The 21,847-nt window shown below is 33.9% G+C and overlaps 1 protein-coding gene across 14 annotated transcripts in view; it reads left to right on the top strand.

Moving 5' to 3' along the window:
• The window catches only part of Ahi1 (Abelson helper integration site 1), a 187,811-nt gene that overhangs the window by 92,905 nt on the left and 73,059 nt on the right, over positions 1-21,847 (top strand). The window contains exon 20 of one of the 14 annotated variants that reach the window (XR_010041925.1): positions 1,646-1,733. The exons of the other annotated variants lie outside the window; for them this stretch is intronic. The gene's annotated coding sequence lies outside the window, so the exon portion shown is untranslated. The remainder of the gene's footprint in view (positions 1-1,645; positions 1,734-21,847) is intronic. 14 annotated transcript variants of the gene reach the window in all.

Genomic DNA, 21,847 nt, shown 5'->3' with positions numbered 1-21,847 from the left:
TTGGCTGAATTCACTGCTGCCCCTTGTACGTTGTCCCAGAATGTCATCCGCCGTAGCCCCCCTATTTATGGAATGGCTCCACTTCCGTCACTCACCACAGGTCAATGTAGGCTCCCTGCCAACTCAGCTTTCCATTAGGCTCGCTGACCCCCGAACTCAGTGTAACTGCACCTCCAGTGAATTGAAGTGGCAGGACCTCGGCAAGTCGCAGTGTGACCTCGGATGGTCGGCAAGTCCCCTGTATTTCTTCTTGGGATGAGAGAATTCATCTCCCTCTGTTCGGGGCCCCCCACTCTATATTATGTTGAATTCCAAGTTGACGTCTCAGAGAACCTCTATCTACCCACCATCTTTGCTTCTCCTCCAAACTTGCAATCTTTTTGCTTTAACTTCCCAGAGTGCTGGAATTGCAGGGGGTACTGCCACACCCAATTTATTCTTTTTAGAATGCAGTTTCTGGGATCCCACATTTTCTAGGGTTTCTTCCTGTTTTATTAGTCATTCTTTATTTTATTTTGCTGACTGTTCCTCTTTTCTTCCATATCTTTGTAGAGTTTTCCACCACAATTTGACTTTTATTCCTATGTGCATATCCTGTGATACCATGACTTCAGATAAAACTCCCATACTAATGATTCTCAAAGATTTATCATTAACCGAGGCTTCTTTTCTGAACCCTGACTTTGCATAGTCCATCACAGGTGATAACCTTATCTGCATGTGGCCATTGAGTATGTGAAATGTGGGCTGGTGTCACTTAGGAGCAAATTTTAATTTATTTTATTTTAATAGATTTAAATTTTTAAAATGCAGGTGACCAGTAGGTACCATATGTGAGTGCAGCTCAATGATAAAGTCTCCTTTAATACATATCTTCATTACCTGACCCCAGATAATCAAGTGTTACAAATAATGCTTTTAATTTGTTGTTGAAGATTTTACGGTTTTTCATCATCATGATTTTGAAGGTGTTATTAAAAGCAGTATTGATTGACTTTCCTAGGGACTCTAGACACATTCTTATTTATATAAATCAGTAATTGAGATTCTCTTAGCGCTTGCCTAAGAAACTAAAGACACCTAAATTTAAATCCATATTCTATTACTTTTGTCATGACTTTTAACAAGTTATTTTATCTTAGCAACCTGTCATTTGAAAGTAGAGGGCAGGACATATAGCTCAGCAGCGCAGCGCCTGCCTGGCAAGCACAAGGTCCTGACTTCAATTCTCAGTTCCAAAAAAAAAAAAAGAAAGAAAAATAGTAAAGAGTATAAGAAAGTGTTTAGTACAAGAAAAATTTTAAATACTAAAATATATTTCGCAGTAGAGGTTACAAAGGTTTATATATTCTAAACTAATTGAACCTTTTTATTTTAAATTTACCTAATGTGTCACTAAATTTTATAAAGCTAAAACACAGTTTTCTTGAAATTAAACTACATCAGTGTCATATGTTAAAATCTATATTCCTCTGATACATGTATATTATTTCAAAATATAGCTTTTAGGGATACTTAAGAAAAATTTCTATGCAAAAGTGGTTGTGTATATATCTCTGAAATGGACTTTGAAGGATCCAACTACTTTATCAAAACATAATTTCTATCATAGTAACTGTTTTATAATTCACTGATGTGCCTCCAGGGTGAAGGGAACTCTCAGTAACCAATTTACTCATATGTGAGAACTAAAGGAAGAATTACAATAATTTCATGTGGCTACAAAAGGAGAGGTAAGAGGATTGATTATAAAATGATTGGATTATTTTGACCAGGCATAACTTCATTGTTTCTTTTTTTATACTTTATGACTGCATTTAGTAAAGTTTTCTATTAACAATAAAATGTACTTCACAATTTTTATAATTTCAAACCAAAATTGGATGATTTTTTAGCTTGAACCTAATTAGGCATACAAGTGAAATTATTATACAGTATATTTCCAAGTAAATTTTAAAGTAGGTTATTCTGTAACTTTTTTTCTTGTTAATCAGCTTAATGCATGCTTTTGAAGAAGATTAATATGCCATAACTTTTAAACCATTCTTCATTTTCTAGATATGATTTTTAGTGTTTCTGTATTATAAACCATGAATACATCTAAATATACGTTATGATGACCACTTCTCTGATAACCAAAAATATCTTAATTCAAGTTTAAAATAATAAGGTGAAGTATTATTCCTTATTAATCATATTTACTTGTTCCATTTATATACCATTAGCATTTTACATATATCAGTATCTTTTCAGCCATTTTATAATACCTCAAAAGTAGTGAATTTCTTAAAATAATAATAATATTTTATTTGCTAATTTTGCTTAGGACAGAGACTGCCTACTGCCAAATAAGCAGGTCTTCTTGTTTCCTTCTGTGACCAGGGGAACATATGAAATATCATTGTATAAAGTAATAATGCTTGAGTCCTTTGTAAATTCCTGTGTCTCAAAGTAACTTTTTTAAGATTGGATTTGAAACAAGTAATAGCTTAGTTTTAAGCATTTTCATTTTTGTCTGCTGAGAGATCTGGAAATTCAGAGAAAAAAGACTATCTAAATTAAGTTCCCATTTACTCTTACTTGGGTTATAATCTACTAAAACCATTCTCAGAATAACCCTCAGGTTTCCCTTAGAGAAGTGAAGTGCATGCTTTTGCATGTTGTGGTTTAGTTAGTTTGGTCTGGATATTGAACAGTCTATGGTGTCATAGAATTTACTGGTAATCTTCTCTGGAAATGAATATCCCATTACTTGGTGAAAATAGTCACCCAGCAGTAGAAATTAGGTTTAAGAAACAGACCTTCTGTTAATAATAGACATCTTCAGATAATGTTGTTTTGTATTTTCCAAAATTTTAGCTCACATTTTCAGGAAGCTTTTTCCTTGCATGAAAAGTGAATGAAATATAAAAAGTCACTCTTTGTGTTGTTCTTAGTCAGCAACTTGCCTACCAGTGTGAGAGCAAAGTTGATGAGAAATATGGAAACTGACAAATGACTAAATGGAGTGACTGGTCATTTTTAAAAAAAATTTGTGTCAGGGTGTTTTATAGTATAGATAATTAAGTAAAAAGTAGGACATTGTTCTAATTTCATTTTACTCTTTTTCCTCAACTTTCTTCTTTGAAAAAATTCACCTATAATTCCATAAGAAGTAAACTTGTGAATGACTTTAATTTTCATTTTTTTAGCAGAACTAGAAATACTGTTTTAGAAATACTCTAATGAACACTATTCAGTTTAAAAAGTAAAAACTTTCCTATACTTCTAAAAATTAATTCTGACAGTTCAACATTAATGGAAAACACTCTGTGACAGGGACACGCTGAAGCACAGAACACATTGGGAAGGAAGGACTGAACTCTTGCTTTCACAGTATTCCAGCGGGTGGGGGTCGAGCCGGCAAAGAGTGATAATACCATGGTGGTGAGTTTAGTGGGAGATACGCATGAGCACTGTGGGGCACAGAGACGGGAAAATCCCCATTTCAATATGTTGCCCTCACAGGATACACTCGGCTTCAAGGTCCTGCTTAGAAATCAGAGTTGTCTGTCCAATAAAGAACAATGCTGTCCATTTTGAATGGTAGTTTAGGAGTCTGGATTTTGTTTCTGGCCCTTTATGAGGCTGATATGCCACAGTCATGTAATAACCATAATTGCTGTGCTACTTTCTTCAAATTTGCCTCCCAGAGATGTACAAGGGTTAGTATTGTGAGAATAAATAAGTAGTTATAAAACACTGCAGTTTCTTTCATAGTGAGGAACAGGTATAGACATGTGAGTGCATTTGTATGTGTAAGTTTGTGGTGTGTGCTTGCCACCCTCTAAAAAGGAATCAAAAGCAGGCAGTCGTGAGTTCGATGCCTGGTACCGATAAAAAGGAAAAAGACCAAAAAGGAATCAAGTCCTTTACATTTCATGACCATTAAATTTGAGAAAAGCATAATTTGAGCATATTTTTTATTTTTATTTTTTGTTTTGGGGGGAAATGGAGATAGGATTGTCCCCTTATTTTCCTATCTTTTTCTTAACCCCTTCGGTGATGGTAACATTGTGAAGTTTGATACTTCTTGTCATTTTAGTCTTTTAAAACTACATTTTAAAATGAAGATTTTTAAAAACTGACTTCTCTATGTTTTAGGTTATCAGAAACCTTTTAAATCATGATGCTTATGCTCAAATTGTTGAATTTTTCCCTAGAATTTATGCTCAAATTGTTGAATTTTTCCCTAAAATTTAAATTATGATTTTAATGAATAGGCCTGAGAAAACAAATTCTTGCCTTCCTGTGTACTCAGTACCTCACCATTGTAAGGTGTTTCTTCACAGATCCTTTCTTGTTTTAATTTATTATTTTTAAAAAATTTTGCTTCGTTTTAGTTATAAAAGTTGTTAATTTCTACACATTCACATTCTGTGAATCCAAAATTATTCATATAAGTAGTACATACCCACCTAGTATTTACTTTGTCCTGTGCATTAGGTACTATGGATATCTCAGTGAATAAAACAGGTAAAAATCTTTATATAGCTAATATAACTAGTCCTTTATATATGTAAATGTCTCTAGCTTACCTTCTGATGCAAAAATAAATAAAAATAGAATAAATGACAAAGCATGTTAATCTGCTATCACTGCAACAAAATGCCTGAGATAACTTATAAGGAGGAAAAATATACTTTCACTCACAGATTCAGAGGTTTCAGTTCCATGATTATAGTTGGCTTTGTTGATTTTGGGCCCATGGCAAGATGGCATGTCATGGCAGGGAACTCTTGGTAGGACAAAAGGTATGCAACTTAAGGTCACCAAAAATTAAGAGAAAATGAAAGATTAGGGCCACAATATTATCTTTAAATGCCCCTAATGATGTAACTTCCTCCATTGCACCCTACATCCGATTAGTGTCTTTAGGGAATAATTAAGATCCAAACCATGGGGCCAGGGATTTAACTCAGCGGCATAAGTGCCGGCCTGATAAGTGTGAAGTCGTGAGATCGATCCCCAGTACCAAAAAAAAAAAAAAAAAAACCCAAAAAAATGCAGATAAAACAAGGCTTGAAGCTGGTTTTGGGGCTGAGGATTTAGCTCAGTGGCATAATTGCCTACCTGGCAAGCACGAGGTGGTCAGTTCAATCCCCAGTACCAAATTGTGACTTCTAATTTCTGTGAATGAGTGGATGACAGTCTATAAATGAAAATAGGGAAATTAGGAATATTAGGGCAAAGATAATTGTATTTTGAATACATTGAGTACAAGATGTCTAAAAGAGTTCTGAAACAAGCTATCTAACAGCTTGCTCATTCGTTTGATTCCATTTTATTGACTGTTACTGTGAGTCAAACTCTTGTCTAGCAATGTGCTGTACATTTTAAAATATAGCCTTGAAATTTATCTATAGATTAAAGTGGTTTTTGAATACACAGGAATAATGAGAAGCTGGAAGAGGCTATTGAATGAAAAGAACATAAGAAACCAAAAGCTGTTAGGGTTGACTATGAAGTAAATACCTTGGATATTGTCCATCCAAAAAGATGCTATTTATTCTCAACTATTAGTCAAAAATTAAATTCACTAATCCAATAAATATGTAAAGTTAGCAGATCTTTGCCATACCTACTATATTAATTTCTATTTAAAAACCACCAAGAACTACATACAGTTTTCATGAAAAAAAAACTGAGGAAACAGGAAAATACTCAAACTTCTTCTAGTGGTATATATTATTGTTTTTAATTCCTCACTGTAACAATCTGAAAAAAAATGAAATATCTGATTTAGAATAGTATGCTTTTCTATCCTGTTTGTACTTGTGATTTTCAAGGAAGTGGAACACTGTTGTTAAAATAGCTAATATTAATTTACTAAAGGCAGATGCTGGCCAGATGTAATCCCATATTCCTATAATCCCCACACTTTGGGAAACTAAACAATGAGGATAAAAATATAAAGGCTAACCTGGGCTACATACCAAGACAGTGTCTCAAAAAAGACAGATGCTAAATTATATTTAAACAATTGAATGCATAGATTTGAGGTTCATTATTCTTGCTAGTATAATAAGTAAGTGGCAGCTTTTTTAGAAACATACCTGATATGTCCTCAGATTAGATATCTAAAGCATGTCACATGGGATATGATTTGAATAAACTTTGATTTCCCATTGGAGTTAACTGATGAAATTGAGCAAATAGTAAAAACTGTATGTAGTTCTTGGTGGTTTTTAAATAGAAATTAATATAGTAGGTATGGCAAAGATCTGCTAACTTTACATATTTATTAGATTAGTGAATTTAATTTTTGACTAATAGTTGAGAATAAATAGCACAGATCATGATAGTCTAGCAAAGGCCTAGAGACTTTGCCAGAAAGTACAAGTGGACAGCTCCTAAGGTCAGTCTTCCAATATATGCATTGTCTCCAAAATCCAGATATTAATTAGTTTATTGAGATGCTAATAAACTTTACTTCAAATATATTTTTTTACTAATTATAAAGGAACAAAACTAATAAGAGAAAATTATAAATAGCTCACACTGGATTGACACAATAATTTTCCCAGGAAGTACTAATTTTCAGTAAGTATAATAAACATGTTAATCAACATGTAAATATTAATATATTATAATTATTTATGCATGTAATTTTTAAATTTCTCTTATTTTTAGGAAAAGTGATGAGTACATCCAGTGTTAGAAAGGAGTGTTTGTTGGCTCGTGGCTTATTTTCAAATAATGCTTGAAAATATTCTCAGAGAAAACTTTAAACATATTTACTTTTGTGGAAGATTTTGTATTGTTCAAATCCATTAAAGATTTGCGTGCCTACTAGAAGATCATTTAGTGTCTATTGAGAGCCTATAATTTTCCCTTCCTTTATGCTGAGGAAATTTTAAACCACAAAAAATTGAAAAGAAATAAACCAAGCCTCTAAATTCTCAACATTCTCTTCTTTCTGAAAACCTCATCATACATTTAATAAAAATGAGGACATTCTCCTATGTAACCACACTAACATTATCTTTGCTAAAATATTTCATGATTCTGTAACAACATCTGATAAACGGTTGGGACTCGTGTTTCCTTTTGTCATTCTTTGTACTTATTTTTAAACTATTTTTGTTTATTTATTTTATCCAGTACTGTTTTCAGGTTTAAATTTACATTGATGGTTACATTATTTTAGTCGCATTTGATTTAAATGCGACTAAAATCTGTTTTTCATAATACATGGAGTCTCAGTGGACTAACTGTCTTATAAAATATTTTGAATTATTTTGTTATGGTAAAATTCAGGCTGAAGTTTCTATCAGTAGTCCCATGACTGGTATATAATTTTTGACATCTTACCACATGACATACAATGTCATTTGTCCAGCTATTGGTGTTAAGAAGTTTAGTCCAATGAAGATGAAAACTAGATATCTCAACTGTAAAAGTAAAATTTTCCCTTTGCAATTGCCAAGTATTATAGAGGACAATACCTTGAAATCCTTTGACTACCTGGCTCCATAATAGCCTGCTGGGTGGTTGAAGAATCCATTACCTGGTGTTCTTCAGTCAAGTAGAATGATTACTGTTTTTCCTTTCTTGTGTCTCCTTCTCTTTGAATACTGTGGACTTTTTCTTTCAATTTGTTTTATTTCCTTGCTATCCTTTTCTTTCATTGCTCAAATTGTCCCCTAATTTGGTAAAGGAGGCTCTTTTATGTCTATTCTTATCCTTTGATATTGAAACATTTATTTCTTTTATTTTAAAGAGAAAAACCATACACAGAAAAGAAAGAGCAAAGAGACAAAGAACAACAACAAAACCCCCAAAACAATAAAAATAAAGGCTTTCAAAAGAAGATGGTAGGAATTTTTTTGGTACCGGGGATTGAAATCATGACTACACAACTTGCAAAGCATGCGTTTATGCACAGAGCTAAATCCCTATCTCCTGATGGTAGGAATTTAACAATGGTTATCATATTGCATATTGTAACCTTAAAAAGACTTGCTAAGATTACAGGATATAGACAGACAGGGCATGGACCAGGAGGAGAACCAGCACTTCCGAGATCCGGCCATGGTAGGACTCAGGCAGCTTATTCACCTGTCCTCTTGGTAAGTGCCTTCCTGCGGCATGGGTCAGGAAGAGAACCAGAACTCCCAAGATCTGGCCACGGTAGGACTCAGGCAGCTTATTCACTCACCCTCTTGGTAAGTGCCTGTGGCATGGGCCAGGAAGACAATCAGAACTCCCGAGATCCGGCCATGGTGGGACTCAGGCAGCTTATTCACCGGCCCTCTTGGGAAGCACTGCGGTGTGGGCTTGGAAGAGAACCATTACTTGTGAGCCTACTGCCATGTGGGCTGAAAAATCAAGCACTCTCTCCCCCAACCCCCATAGCTACTGGGAATAGATGTGTCAGCATCTCTTGGGAGGATGACCATATGCAGTATAGCAAATATGGGCATTTCCTTCTATTTTCTGTTTGGAGGCAAAAGTTGTTTTCACTGTGTTGTTTTGTTATGTTTCTTTTGCTCTATTCAGTATTCTCAACTGGTTTTATAATGTTCTATTTTTGATTTGATTTGGCTATACCTAATTGACTGCACAACTATTGTGAAGTTAAAAAGATATACCATAGGGGCTGGGGATTTAGCTCAGCGGTGTAAGCACCTGCCTTGCAAGCAGGCGGTCGTGAGTTCGATCCCTGGTACCGATAAAAATGAAAAAGACAAAAAAAAAAAAAAAATGATATACCATAGCACCTATTACTACTATCCCAGTATTCTACTGTGAAATCCTGTACCAATTTCACTGCCTTGTCTTGATTGGCTTTGTTCTGTCTTGTGCTGTTGCATTTTTACTACTTTCAAAATAAAATTTAAAAAAAAAAACAGATATAGACAATCTAATCATATAACCTTTTTTTCTCTAAGAACTAATAGAATTAATAATATAATCATCTTAGCTATCTTACATATGTGTGTATGTGCAAATCTATATCTTTTTCCTTTTCCCTTCTTTTCTCCTGTCATGTATCTCAGTTATTTTTTTCCCCTTTGAGCAGTTTCTTGCTGTTTCACATTATTTATTGTAGGTTTTGGATCTTAGTTAGTCTTTTAGTTTCTTATACCAGGGAGAGAATACAGTATTAACACATGTGAGTTTGATTTATTTCACTTAAGAGTATGGTCTCAAGTTGCATTCATTTACCTATAAAAGTCTCGATTTGATCCTTCTATATAGCTGATTGGTACTGCATTGTAGAAAAATACCACATCTTTTTTTATCCATTCCTCAGTTGATGAGCATTTGGGTTGTAAGATTTGGCTATGAAAAATTTTGCAGTTATAAACATGGGTACACATATATCACTATGGTATAATGTTTGTAAACATGGATACACATATATCACTGTGGTATGAGTTTTTAAATCTTCTGGGAAAATGCCCAGAAGTGATATGGCTGGGTCAATCAGGACCTCTAATCCTAGCTTTTTGGGAACTTCCACATTGATTTCCACAGTGGTTGCACCTGTCTACACTCCCATCAACAATGGAGAAGAGTTTTTTCCCTCACAGCCTCTCTAGCATTTGTTACTGATTGATTTCTTAATCTTGGCCATTCTTTCTGGAGTGAGATGGAATCTCAGCATTGTTTTAATTTGCATTTCTCTAATGACCAATGACGCTGAACATTTTTTCTTATATTTACTTGCCATTTCTGTTTCTTCATCAGAGAAGTATGTATCATCTCAGGTACCCATTTTTGGATTGGATCTTTGAATTTGGGGGAATCCTATTTTTTACATCCCTTTATATGTTCTACATATAAGTCCTTTCAGGGAGTTGGCTAAGATTTTTTTTCTCAATTTATGAGTTTTCTTTTCATTCTGAGATTTCTTTTGACATGCAAAAACTTTTTAATAAGATGAGATCCCAGTTTTTGATTCTGGGAAGTATTTCCTATACAGTTTGATTGTTGTTCATGAACTCTGCCTATCCTTATGTTTTCAGGATTTCTACCTACTTTGTCTTTCAACAGATTTAGTGTTTCTATTTTAATATTTAGATTTTTGATCCATTTTGACTTTAGTTTAATGCATGGTGATAGACATGGGTTTAGTTTTAGTTTTCAGCATATGGAAAAGCCAGTTTTTCCAGCACCACTTATTAAAGAAACTATCTTTCTTCCAGTAAACATGTTTGGCACCTTTGTTGAAGATAAAGTGGCTGAGTTTGTTTACATTTGTGGCTGTATCTTCAAATCTATTCCATTGATCTTCAGTTCTGATTTTATGCCAGTACCATATTGATTGTATCACAGTAGCTTTATAGTATAAGTTCAAGTCAGGGATGATATGAAACATTTAACCTTCAACCACTTCCTTGCTCAGAAAATTGTAGATTTATGTTACACTACCCCAGAGTGCAGTTATTTCTTACAGGAGTCCTGGAACTGTTAACAGATAATGGAATTCAGAAACTTAAAATATGAAACTCAATAACCTCATTGCTGGGGGCAGGACATTGCTTCTAGCCCTTTTTTCCTATTTAGGAAATAAAGTTCTTTTTTTAAGTCTGTGAATTTATATTGATATTTCCCATCAAACTCGGTTGTATTTGTATGTTTTGGCTTAATGGGGAAAGTTGTCATCTCTCAATCATAAAGGTTGTAAATAGTGTTTTCTTCCACTTGTCATTTGGCCTTTGGCTTTACAATGCAAAAACTTTGTTTACAAACAGATTTTTCCTCACCTAGGTCAATAGAGAAATTCTCCATGTTTTCTTCTAGGATTGATAAAGCTTCATTTTTAGCATTTAAATCTCCCACCTATTAAGAATGTGTTGGGGCTGGGGATTTAGCTCAGCGGCATAAGCATCTGCCTTGCAAGCAGGCAGTCGTGAGTTCGATTCCCGGTGAAAAAGGAAAAAGACCAAAAAAAATAAAAAAGAATGTGTTACTCTGGTTTATGCAGGGAAATATGGGTCCAGTTTCTTTTTTAGGGTCTAGTTGTTTCAACAAGAGACACTAAGAAATATCTCTTCCTCCTCTTCCTCCTCTTCTCCTTTTCTTCTTTTCCTTCTTCACCCCCTCCTCCTCCTGTCCTCCTTCTTTTATAAGTCTGTACTTGTATCTTTTTCTAAACATTTTAACCAGTCTGTCTAGCTGTCAACTTATGTGCCAGTACTTCTTTGCTTTCATTGCTTAGGCTTCTTGTTTTTGTTTTTTGTTTTTTAACTTTTTAAAATTCTTATTAGCACATTTGTAGTACTTAATGATTACATTTATAGTAGGCAGTTGGTACGTGCCTGTAATAGATCCTATGACTTCTTTTCTCCCTCCACTTTCTCTCCATCTCTTAGTCCTCTTCCCATTTACAAAAGATCTAGTGCCCTGTTTCCTAATGTCTGTCTTGTGCTTTGGTCTTTAAATTACTTATACATCGGTTTCTCATATTATATTTCATACTGGTAGTTGTGTTTATTTCCACTGGTTGCTATCCCTTCCTTCCAGATTTTTCTAGGTATTCTTGTATATTTTATATGAATTACTGAATCACCCTTTCTAATGCTGAGAAAAAACTTTTATTTGAGTGATATTCAATTTATATATTTTCATGGGGGAATAAATGTTATGATGTTACATTGTCTTGTGAACAAGGGATGTCTTTCCTGCTGTTCAAGATTATTTTTGTGTATAAATAAATTTTACTTATTTATTTTTGCATCATCACAGATAATCAAAGCATAATTCCCTATCAGTCCTATTTAGAGATTCATGAGTTCTTCCAAAACTCATAGGAGGCATAGATGTGTTGCATGAAACAAATAGCTCATAAGAGCAGAATTATCAAACCTCTCGTGATCCTAGTGTGTTGCACTGGACTCGCTGGACAGCCCATAGCTATTTGTTAATGATATGTAGATTGCTACATATATGTTTTGCTGCATACATGTTTTCCTGAATATGTTGTTCCTTGTTTTTATTTTGTAATAAATCTTTTTGTTTTTGTTCTCTCAGATTGAAGGTTGGTAGACCTTAGAGAAACTGAAAAACATGTCATTCTCCTGTTCAAATTAGTCAGGTACAGTGAGCTAAAATGTTATGATCGGATTTTTTACAGACAATAAAAAGTGTCTCCCAAGAGGCATAAAATTTCTTCCATTATCTTCTATATAGTATGTTATAATTAGAAAAATTTGTGATTAATACATTCCATTTTTGTAATAAGTTGAACATTATAGAAGAAGTAAAGTTTTGAAAAGCAGTCCCAGGACATTAACTGGGGCATTCTCAATATTAACACTCACATTTAATATTGCATTCTAGCATATGAATCGGTAGACATGGTGTAGGAGGATACATTCATTCATTCTTTCAGTTATTATTTGTGTCAGTTCTTATGCACCTACTGTGTTTCAGGTATGTGGCACCGTGAATGTAAAGATGAATAAAATCAAATCTCAACCACAGGGACCAAACAATGGGTCTGGAATTCTGTGGCTGAGATTCATGGGTTTTGTTCCTACTACTACTCATCACTCATTCTGTGACCTTGGAAATGTTACCTACTTTCAGATTGACTTTCTGAAGACCACTCTTTCTTTTCTTTAAGGTGGATTCTTCTTGTTAGTTAACCATCTGAAAATTCTTAATAGTTTTCTGTTTGCCTTGTTTTCACTTGAGATGTTCTAATTCTCCTGGTGCCATCAGTGGTGCTAGTAATTCTAATTTTTTTATCTTCTAAGATACTAAGTTACCTTAGAGTTATTAGGTTGGTTTTGGGGAGTTTGTGCTTTGTATGCTCATATTTGTGTTCCCAGCTGTATTGATGGAGGACGGAACTATAGTAAAAACAAGTCTGTCCAACTTGTCCCCATATAATGGGACACAGGATGGGTTCTCAGACCTCATTAGTTGCCACCTACACCCATCTCCCAGTGAATGGGCCTGGCAGCCAAGTCTTCCAGGAATGTAGGCTCTTACCAGGCCTTCGATACGCTACAAATATTAAGTTGGTGATATGTCCCGATTCCAAGGGGATTTAAACTTCTGCTGGCTAAGAGGCCTTAATGAAGTTTGAAAATTTTGTTTTCTGCCTAAGCGCTCAGAAGAGGCTCACTTCCCTGTACAGGTTTTTGCTCAATGTCAAAAGCAAAACCCTCTAACCTCTACCTCTACCCCTTTCCCTGGATATACTGACACTGGAACCCAGGAAAAGCTTTCTCCTCATAAACTCTCAGGATTCACTAACCTTTTTATCTTAGTTTTATAGATTTCTAGAAAAAAAATTAAGTACGTGATTTCAAATTTTACAATCATTAGAATAAAAAAGAAAATGCTCAACTAAAAGACTAAATAGATGGATTTTACAAAGGTAGAAATTGTGATGGTAAAATAGGATGAACTGTAAAATGGAGAATCAGGTTTCCCTGAAAAGAAGAATGGTAAGATTTTGAAGTTAAAAGGCTTATCAAAACCCAGAGAAGAGTAATAATAAGAAAGACAGGGTTAGGGGTAAAACACTGATTTTATTCTGGACTCCCTAGGTAAAGGAAAAATACCCTGGGCTTCTGGGCAAGAGGACCAGGTTACCACACAGGAAAGAAAATCAGATCAGTATTAGATTTCTCACCTAAAACACTAAAAGCTGTCTCATAGTAGACCAGCAATTGTAGAGAACCAGAATAAAGAAATTCTCAGCCAACAATCTGTTGTTCAGACAAAGTATCATACACCTGTCAGCAAAGGAAGACATATTTGAATATATAAGGTTTTAGAAAGTAACCAAATGACAAAACAACTACTTTAGACATAAGGCAAAAGTGATGGCGAATCCTTTAGAGACAAGTGTGCAAACTGCAACCCAAAACCCACTTATTTATTGCAAAATGCCAACAATTAAATTTAAATACTAAGGTTTTGGTTTAGAAAAACAACTCATACCTTAACATCTTTTATCTTAAAAGAAAAATGCAATAGCATGCATGCCATAGGTTCACCATGATTGCCTTAGATTTATGTTAGACATAGAGTAAAACATTAGGGTTTCTTTGTTACATGGCCCCTTTTTATTTTATAAATCTGTAGTGCTTAAATTCCCAAGCATTTTTTCATCCAAACTAAATTAACTTTAGGTAAAATAATCTTAACTAAATTTATGTGAAAGAAAAGAGAAGTAAAATCTCTATGAATGTTTAATTTTGGTGTGGAGCAAAGAAGCATTGGGATCTTAGATAAATGAAGGTTAATCCTTCTTTGGATAAATGATGATTAGGCTTATTATCATTAAAATTGGAAAAGTAACCTATAGTAAAATTGAAACATTAGTAAAATTAAAAACAAATTCAAGATCAGCAGGCAGAGGAAAAGGAAGTAAGTAATGAAATTGATCAAGAGAAAGGAGAGAGAAATACAACACTTAAATTGATCAAGAGTTGCTTTTTGTTAGTGTGTACAAGTTTGGAAACGATCATAACTCTATTTGTAACTTTTGAGTCATCACAGAAGTCTAAATAAATTTTAGGGGAAGATTCTATTGTACACCCCTAATCTCAGCATTCTGGGAGTTTAAGAGGGTCCTTAGTTCAAATTTAGCCTGGTGAATTAGTGAGTTAGCAAGACCATGTCTCAAAAGGGTGGGGGTTATAGTTCAGTGCAAAGGCCCTGGGGTTTAATGCCTAGTACCACAAAAATAAACAAACAAATCAATAAAGTATATTGTAAAGAGAAACAAGGTCTACTCCATAAAAGAATAAAGTGGCGAGGAGGACACAGTACTGAGGATGTTAAACCCAGGGCTCTCACACTCAGCTACATCTTTTTTTCCTGTCCCATTTTGAGATAAGTTCTCACAAAATAGCTCAGGTTGGGCTTGAACTGATAATCCTTTTGCCTCTACCTGCCAAGTGCTGGAATAACCGTGCACAGTTCAGCAGCCAGTTTAATGCGTGGGTGTATTTATGAATGTTAAAAAACACTGGAGAAAACAGCAAGCTTTTTAGGCAAACTGACTGCAAACCAGAAATGAACTGAATTCTAGGAACCACATGGGCTGGCATAATGAATCTGAAAGGTTCCAGTATGAGTCATTCTTCAGTAGTTATTCTTTCCCAGTTGACTTCTGCAGCATAAGCCATGACATGGGAAACGGGGGGAAAGATACAGAGTTCCCATAATCTCTAGAGTTTATCAATTAATTAAATTATCTTTGCAACACTCAAAACTAGGCTTAATAAAATTAGCTGAAGTAGCAACAGCCCAGCTCAGCAAGAGCCAACTACTGATTGGAACAAAGAAGCCACTCTAGCTTTCTAAATGAGGAAATAGTGAGCTTTGGGAATACAGATTTTCTATTTCATTCTTTTCTGATTATATGTTTAATGCTTCCAGTTTATCAGGTGCGTGAATAAGCAGAAGTAAATGTACCATAGCCAAATGTAAAACAATAATAAAAATTTATAGCTCTGTTGGAATTAACACACAAATTTTAAAATATGTTAAATTAATTTATGAAGAAACACAAATAGTACATGAAAAGGTGGAGTATGTAAGTAGAGAAATGGAACCTCCCCCCCCAAGAAACTAGTAGAAATTCTAGACATGAAGAATATAGTGGATGGCATGAAAATAGCAGGTAGGGGCCCATTGAAAGAAAAGATCATGAAATTCAAGGGCAAAATGATAGGAATTATCCAAATTGAAGCACAGAGGGAAAGCCTAAGAGGAAGAAATTATCAGTGCTAAGTATCCATGTGAAATGAATTAAACATGTAATTGGAATTTCAGGAGAAAGAGAAAATGAGGTAGAGAATATTTGAAGAAATAATGTGATAGGAGTTCCGTAACTCTAATAAAAGAGGTTGACATATAGATAGTAAAAGCTAGGCAGACCCTAAGAGCATACATAAATGAAACCACACCTAGGTGATACATAGATACATCTTAATTAAACTGAAAAAATGTGAGGGACATAAAGAGAAAATTACAAAAGCAACCAAAGGGAAAAGGATTATTATATTCACAGGAATAATGATAAGGCCTGCCTTCGCATACAGAATGATGGGATAAAATCATTCTCTGAAAAAAAGTAACAACAGCCTTGATTTTAAAACTCAATAATAACGACCTTCCTAAAGGAATGTATCAATGAATGAACTAAACTTTTGGGGATAAAAACAGTCCCCAGCATATTTGCACTACAAGAGATTATGGAGATGTGGCAAGATTCTTCAGTGTGAAGAGACATGATCTCAGATGAAAACCTGGTTCTGCAGGAGAATAACACTAAAAAAGGATAAATATGTGAATAAATACAGACTAATTATTAAATTAAAACTGACATGTTAAAAAGTATACTGATAAGATATTATGTCATATAGCAGTAAAATAGCAGTAGCTTAAAGATATGATAATTGGAGTGATACTGTTTTAAGGTGATTATTTTGCTTTTGTAATGGTAATTCTCACAGTATGCTATAATAAGTTGAGGATATATGTACATACATATACATATAACCATTAAGAAATATGAAGCGGTATAGCTAAAAAGCAACTAGGGTCATAACGCAATAGTAAAGATACTTGATTATTCCCAAAGGATACAGGAGAAAAAGGAATAAAAGAATAAAAATAAATGCAGTAAAAATAGCAGGATGGTAAACTTAAACAAAACAATATCAGTAATTGTATTAAATGTAACTAAGCATTAAAAGGTAGAGATTATCAGACTCAACAATTTACTTGACAGATTTATTTATATTTTATTCATTTTTTATTGATTGATTCTATAGATGTTCTATGTTCTTAAGCTCATTTGGAGATATTTTAATTTTAAAATAATTCATGATGAAAAGATAGACTTTTGAACTGTATTCTGCACAATGAATATATTTAATGAGCATGTAGATATTTAATTTATAACTTAACACAGGCAGGAAAGAATTACAGTTTGATCTGAAAATCCTTAGGCAGAATTTCTTCTTTCGGGAACAATCACAGATTTTTTTTTAATACCTGTATATGGTTTGGACAAGATCTACTTACATTGTGGAAGCCAATATACTTCATTCAAAGTCTACTTCTTTACATATTAATTCTATCCAAAACAATCTGCAAAGAAACATCTAGAGTAATGTTTAACCATATCCAGATACAGTGACCTAGTCAAGTTGATATATAAAGTTAACCATCTGAGCAAGCTACTTATTATGAACTTTAACTCTTCTCACATCATTTTACTTTAATAAAAGTGAAATGAGGGGCTAGGGAATTAGCTCAGCGGCATAAGCACCTGCCTTTCAAGCAGGCAGTCGTGAGTTCGATCCCCAGTACCGATAAAAAGGAAAAAAGACAAAAAAAACAAACAAACAAAAAAAAGTGAAATGAGATACAGATTTTTAAAATAAAATTTACTTAAAATATGAAGTTACTTGGGTTCATTTTTCTTTAAACTTACTATTCTGTTGTTTACCTTAGACGTGTGGTTATCTTTTTAGACAGCAATGCTTCTAAATATAATTGCAATTTAAAACTAACATTATATTTACTTTTCAAAATTCCAAGTTTCTCAAGAAATTCTTTTTTTAAAAAATTCATTTTAAAGAGGGTAAAATTAAACAGAACAAAACAGATCCAAAGAAAACAATGTAAGAGACATAGATTTCAAAGCAAGACAACATATCTTCACTGTCTATCATATTGTCTTTTGTTTTCTTCTAAATAATTGTCCATATCTTCCCACACAATGAATTCATATAAAGCAAAATAGTATTAAACTGATCAGAACAGGATGATGAAGGTATTTTAGGTCTTCAAAACCAGACAATAGTAAAGTCAATAATGGCTGCCATAATGTCTCTCGTTCTCTTCAAAATAGCTGTCTATACCTTAATGTATGTTGAAATTAAACAATACAAAACAGACTAAAATCACCTGAACACAGAATAATAGTATTGCTGGATTTCACAGCATGATGCTACAGAATCAGCACTAGGTACCTTACTGACGCTTTTTCTTCAAAGTAGCTGTTCATTTCATCATGTATTATATAATTGATTATCATAAACTGTTTAGAAGTTCTATGCAGGTATGAATCTCTTCATGTATACCTATCTTTTCTGTATTAAAGGTAAAAACAAAACAAATTCCCAGAAAAAACACGAAACTAAAAAGACAACTAATCAACAATAGCAAAGAGCCCAAAACCCTTGACACTTACAGGCCTTCAAAACAAGGTGATATGAGTATAACTAGGGTTGTCATTTTACATAATGATGTTAAAGAGTTCCTGAGATCACCATACAATAATATGCACAATTGTTCCAGTCCTATGAATGTTAACTATTTTGTTGCAAAAACTTACAGAATTTGTGGCACAATCCTCTTAAGCTATACTAAGTATGTTTATATAATTTTATATTTTTTTCTTTTCCCTTTCTCTTTTTCCTCATTTTCCCTGAGATATTATTTTTCCCCCTTTAAGCAGATTCTTGTCCTTTCACTGTGTTTATTGAGTTTTTCACATCTTATGTACTCTTACCATTTCTTATACTAGGGAGACTATATGGTATTTATACATGTGAGTGTGATTTATGTCACTTATGGGTATGCTCTCAAGATGTATCCATTTACTTATGAATATCTCAATGTGATCATTCTTTATTGCTGAGTAGTAACTCCATTGTATAAAATACCACATCTTTTTTATCCATTCCTCAGTTGATGGGCATTTAGATTGTTTCCAAGATCTGGCTGCTATAATTGTGCTGCTATAAACATGGGTGCACATATATCACTAGGAAATGATGTTTTTGTTCTTCTGGGAATATGCGTAGAAGTGGAATAGCTGGGTCAAATGGGACTTCCAATCCTAGCTTTTTGAGAAATCTACATACTGACCTCCATAGTGGTTGCATAGTCTGCTCTCCCACGAAAAGTGCAGAAGAGTTCCTTTTCCCCACAGCCTCTCCAGCATTTGTTGCTGGTAGTTTTCTTGATCCTGGCCATTCTTTCTGAAGTAAGATGGAATCTCAGTGTTGTTTTAATTTGCATTTCTCCAATGACCAATGATGCTGAACATTTTTTCCTGTGTTTATTTGCCATTTATATTTCTTGATCTGAGAACTGAATATTCATGTCAGGTGCCCATTTTTGGGATGGGTCTTTGAATTTGGGGGATCTGAATTTTTAAAAATTCCTTATATGTTCTAGACAGAAGTCCTTTATCTAAGGGACTGTTCACTAAGATTTTTTCCCCAATTTGTGGGTTTTCTTTTCACTATGCTGGAGATTTCTTTTGACATGCTATTGAGAATTTTTGTATCTATGTTTATTAGGAAGATTGGCCTGTAGTTCTCTTTTTTGGTTGGATCTTTCTCAGGTTTTGGTATTACAGTACTATTTGCTTCCAGGAATGAGTTAGGGAGAAATGCTTCCCTTTCAATTTCACTAAAGAGTTTGAGGAGTGTCGCCATTAAGTCTTCTCTGAATTTCTTGTGGAATTCCACAGTGAATCCATCTGGGCCTGGGCTCTTCTTTGTTGGTAAGGATTTAATTACATTTTCAATTTCATTAATAGAAATTAGATTATTCAGCAGTTTTACATCTTCTTGATCCAGCTTTCATAATTTATATGTTTCTAGGAATCTGTCCATTTCTTCTGTGGTATCAAGCCTATGAGAGTAGATGTTTTGAAATAGGTATTGATGATCTTCTGTATTTCCACAGAGTCTGTAGTGATTTCACCCTTCTAGTTCCTTATTACATGAATTTGAGGTTTTCCTTTCTTTTTTTTAAATAAGGTTGGCTAGGGACTTATCAATTTTATTTATTCTTTAAAAGAACCAACTCTTTAAATCACTGATTCTTTGTATTGTTTTTTTAGTCAGTTGCATTGATTTCTGCTCTAATCATTATAATTTCCTCACTTCTTTTGGCTTTGGGCTTGACTTGCTCTTTTTCTAGACATTTGAGGTGTAGCATCAGGTTGCTTATTTGTGTTCATTCTATTTTCTGATGTGGAAATTCACCACAGTAAATTTTCTTCTAAGGATTGCTTTCATTGCGTCCTATAGATTCTGGTAAGATGTATTTGTATTTTTTTCTTGTAGATATTGTTTAATTTCTTCTTTAATTTCCTCTGTGACCCACTAATTGCTCAGGAGTGTATTACTCAATTTCCATGTGTTTGTGGGGGCTTTGCACTTTCTTTTGTCATTAATTTCTAGTTTCATGGTACTGTGATCCAATAACATGCATGGGATAATTTCAATCCTTTTGCATTACTTATGCATGTTCTGTAGGCTATTATATAGTTTGTTTTAAAAGAACATTCCATGTGCTGCTGAGAAGAATGAATATTCTAATCTGGATAGAACATTCTGTATATGTCCACCAAGTCCATTCATTTGCAGGTGTGATTCAGTTCTGTTATTTTTTTACTGATTTTCTGTCTAGTTGATCTGTCCCTTTGTGTGAATGGTGTGTTAAGGTCTCTTGTTATAATTGTGTTGTTGCTTATTTGATTTTTCATTTCTGTTAATATTTGTTTTGTATAGCTGAATTTTGCATATTTTGTATAGCTCCTGAATTTGGTGCATATATATTTAAGACTGTTATCACGTCCTTTTGAAGTTTTCCCCTAACTAGTATGTAGTGGCCTTCTTTTTCTCTTTGGATCATTCTTGGTTTGAAGTTTGCATTGTCTGCAAACAGAATATCTACCCTGCTTTTTAGGGAGATCCTGTTGCATGGAGTATTGTTTTCCATCTTTTGACTTTCAGTCTGAGTTATCTTTTGGGTTAGATGGGTTTCCTGTATACAGCCTATGGTTGGATGTTGTTTCTTGATCCATTCTGCCAATCTGTTTCTTTTAATTGGTGAATTGAGGCCATTTATATTAATGGTTATAATTGATATATATTGATTTATTTTTAACATGTTATCTTTCTGCTGTTTATTCTTTACCTTTCCACTCTGTTTAAATGTTTGCCTTGCTTAGTGGTTTTTCCCTATGTCTATCTAGAATGTCTTTCAGTATTCTTTGCAGGGTTGGTTTGGTGGTCATGAAGTTCTTCAGCTGTTGTCATAGAAGTATCTTATTTCTCCATCCATTTTGAAGGATAGTTTTTCGAGGTACATCATTCTGGGTTAGAAGTCATTTTCCTTTAGGATCTGAAATACTTCACTCCGTGCTCTTCTTGACTTCATGTTTGTGTTGAGAAGTCTGCTGTGATTCTGATAGGCTTTCTTTTATAGGTGATCACTCTCTTCTCTCTAGCAGCTTTTAATATTCTGTTCTTATGTTAGATTTGTGGGGTGCTGATTATTATATGTCTGGATGTAGTTTTATTTTGGTTATGGTTATTTGGAGTTCTGTGTGCTTCACTGATCTGTATATCAGTTTCCATTCTCATGTTTGGGAAATTTCCAGCTATTACTTCTATAATAACCTCTTGATATCATTTGTGTTGTCACCTTCTTTTTCTTTTATACCTATCAATCTTATGTTGTTTTTCTTTGCATCATCTTGTAGCTGTTAAATTGTTATTTCCTGATTCCTTGTTATTAAGATCTTTCCTGTTCTCTAGCAGCAGTCTTGTCTTTTAGGTCTGAAATTCTATCTTCACTTTTGTTGAGGCGATTTTGCCAACTTTCGATGGAATATTTGGTTTCATGTATATCTCTTTGAATCTGCTTCATGCATTCTGTTTGTTTCTTATATTGTTCATTCAGGGTTTCCATCTTTTTGCATTGTTCCTATAATTTTTTAACTATGTCCTTCTTTAGATGTGTTCAGCATTTCTTTCATTACATTTATCATTTCTTCTTTTACCTGGGAGATTAT

This window comes from Cavia porcellus, unplaced genomic scaffold (assembly GCF_034190915.1).
Source record: "Cavia porcellus strain 051 isolate PalLab524CR breed Dunkin Hartley unplaced genomic scaffold, mCavPor4.1 scaffold_22, whole genome shotgun sequence".
Classification (NCBI taxonomy): domain Eukaryota; kingdom Metazoa; phylum Chordata; class Mammalia; order Rodentia; family Caviidae; genus Cavia; species Cavia porcellus.
The sequence above is the reverse complement of the archived record's forward strand: the minus strand, read 5'-3'. Positions and strand labels throughout refer to the sequence as shown.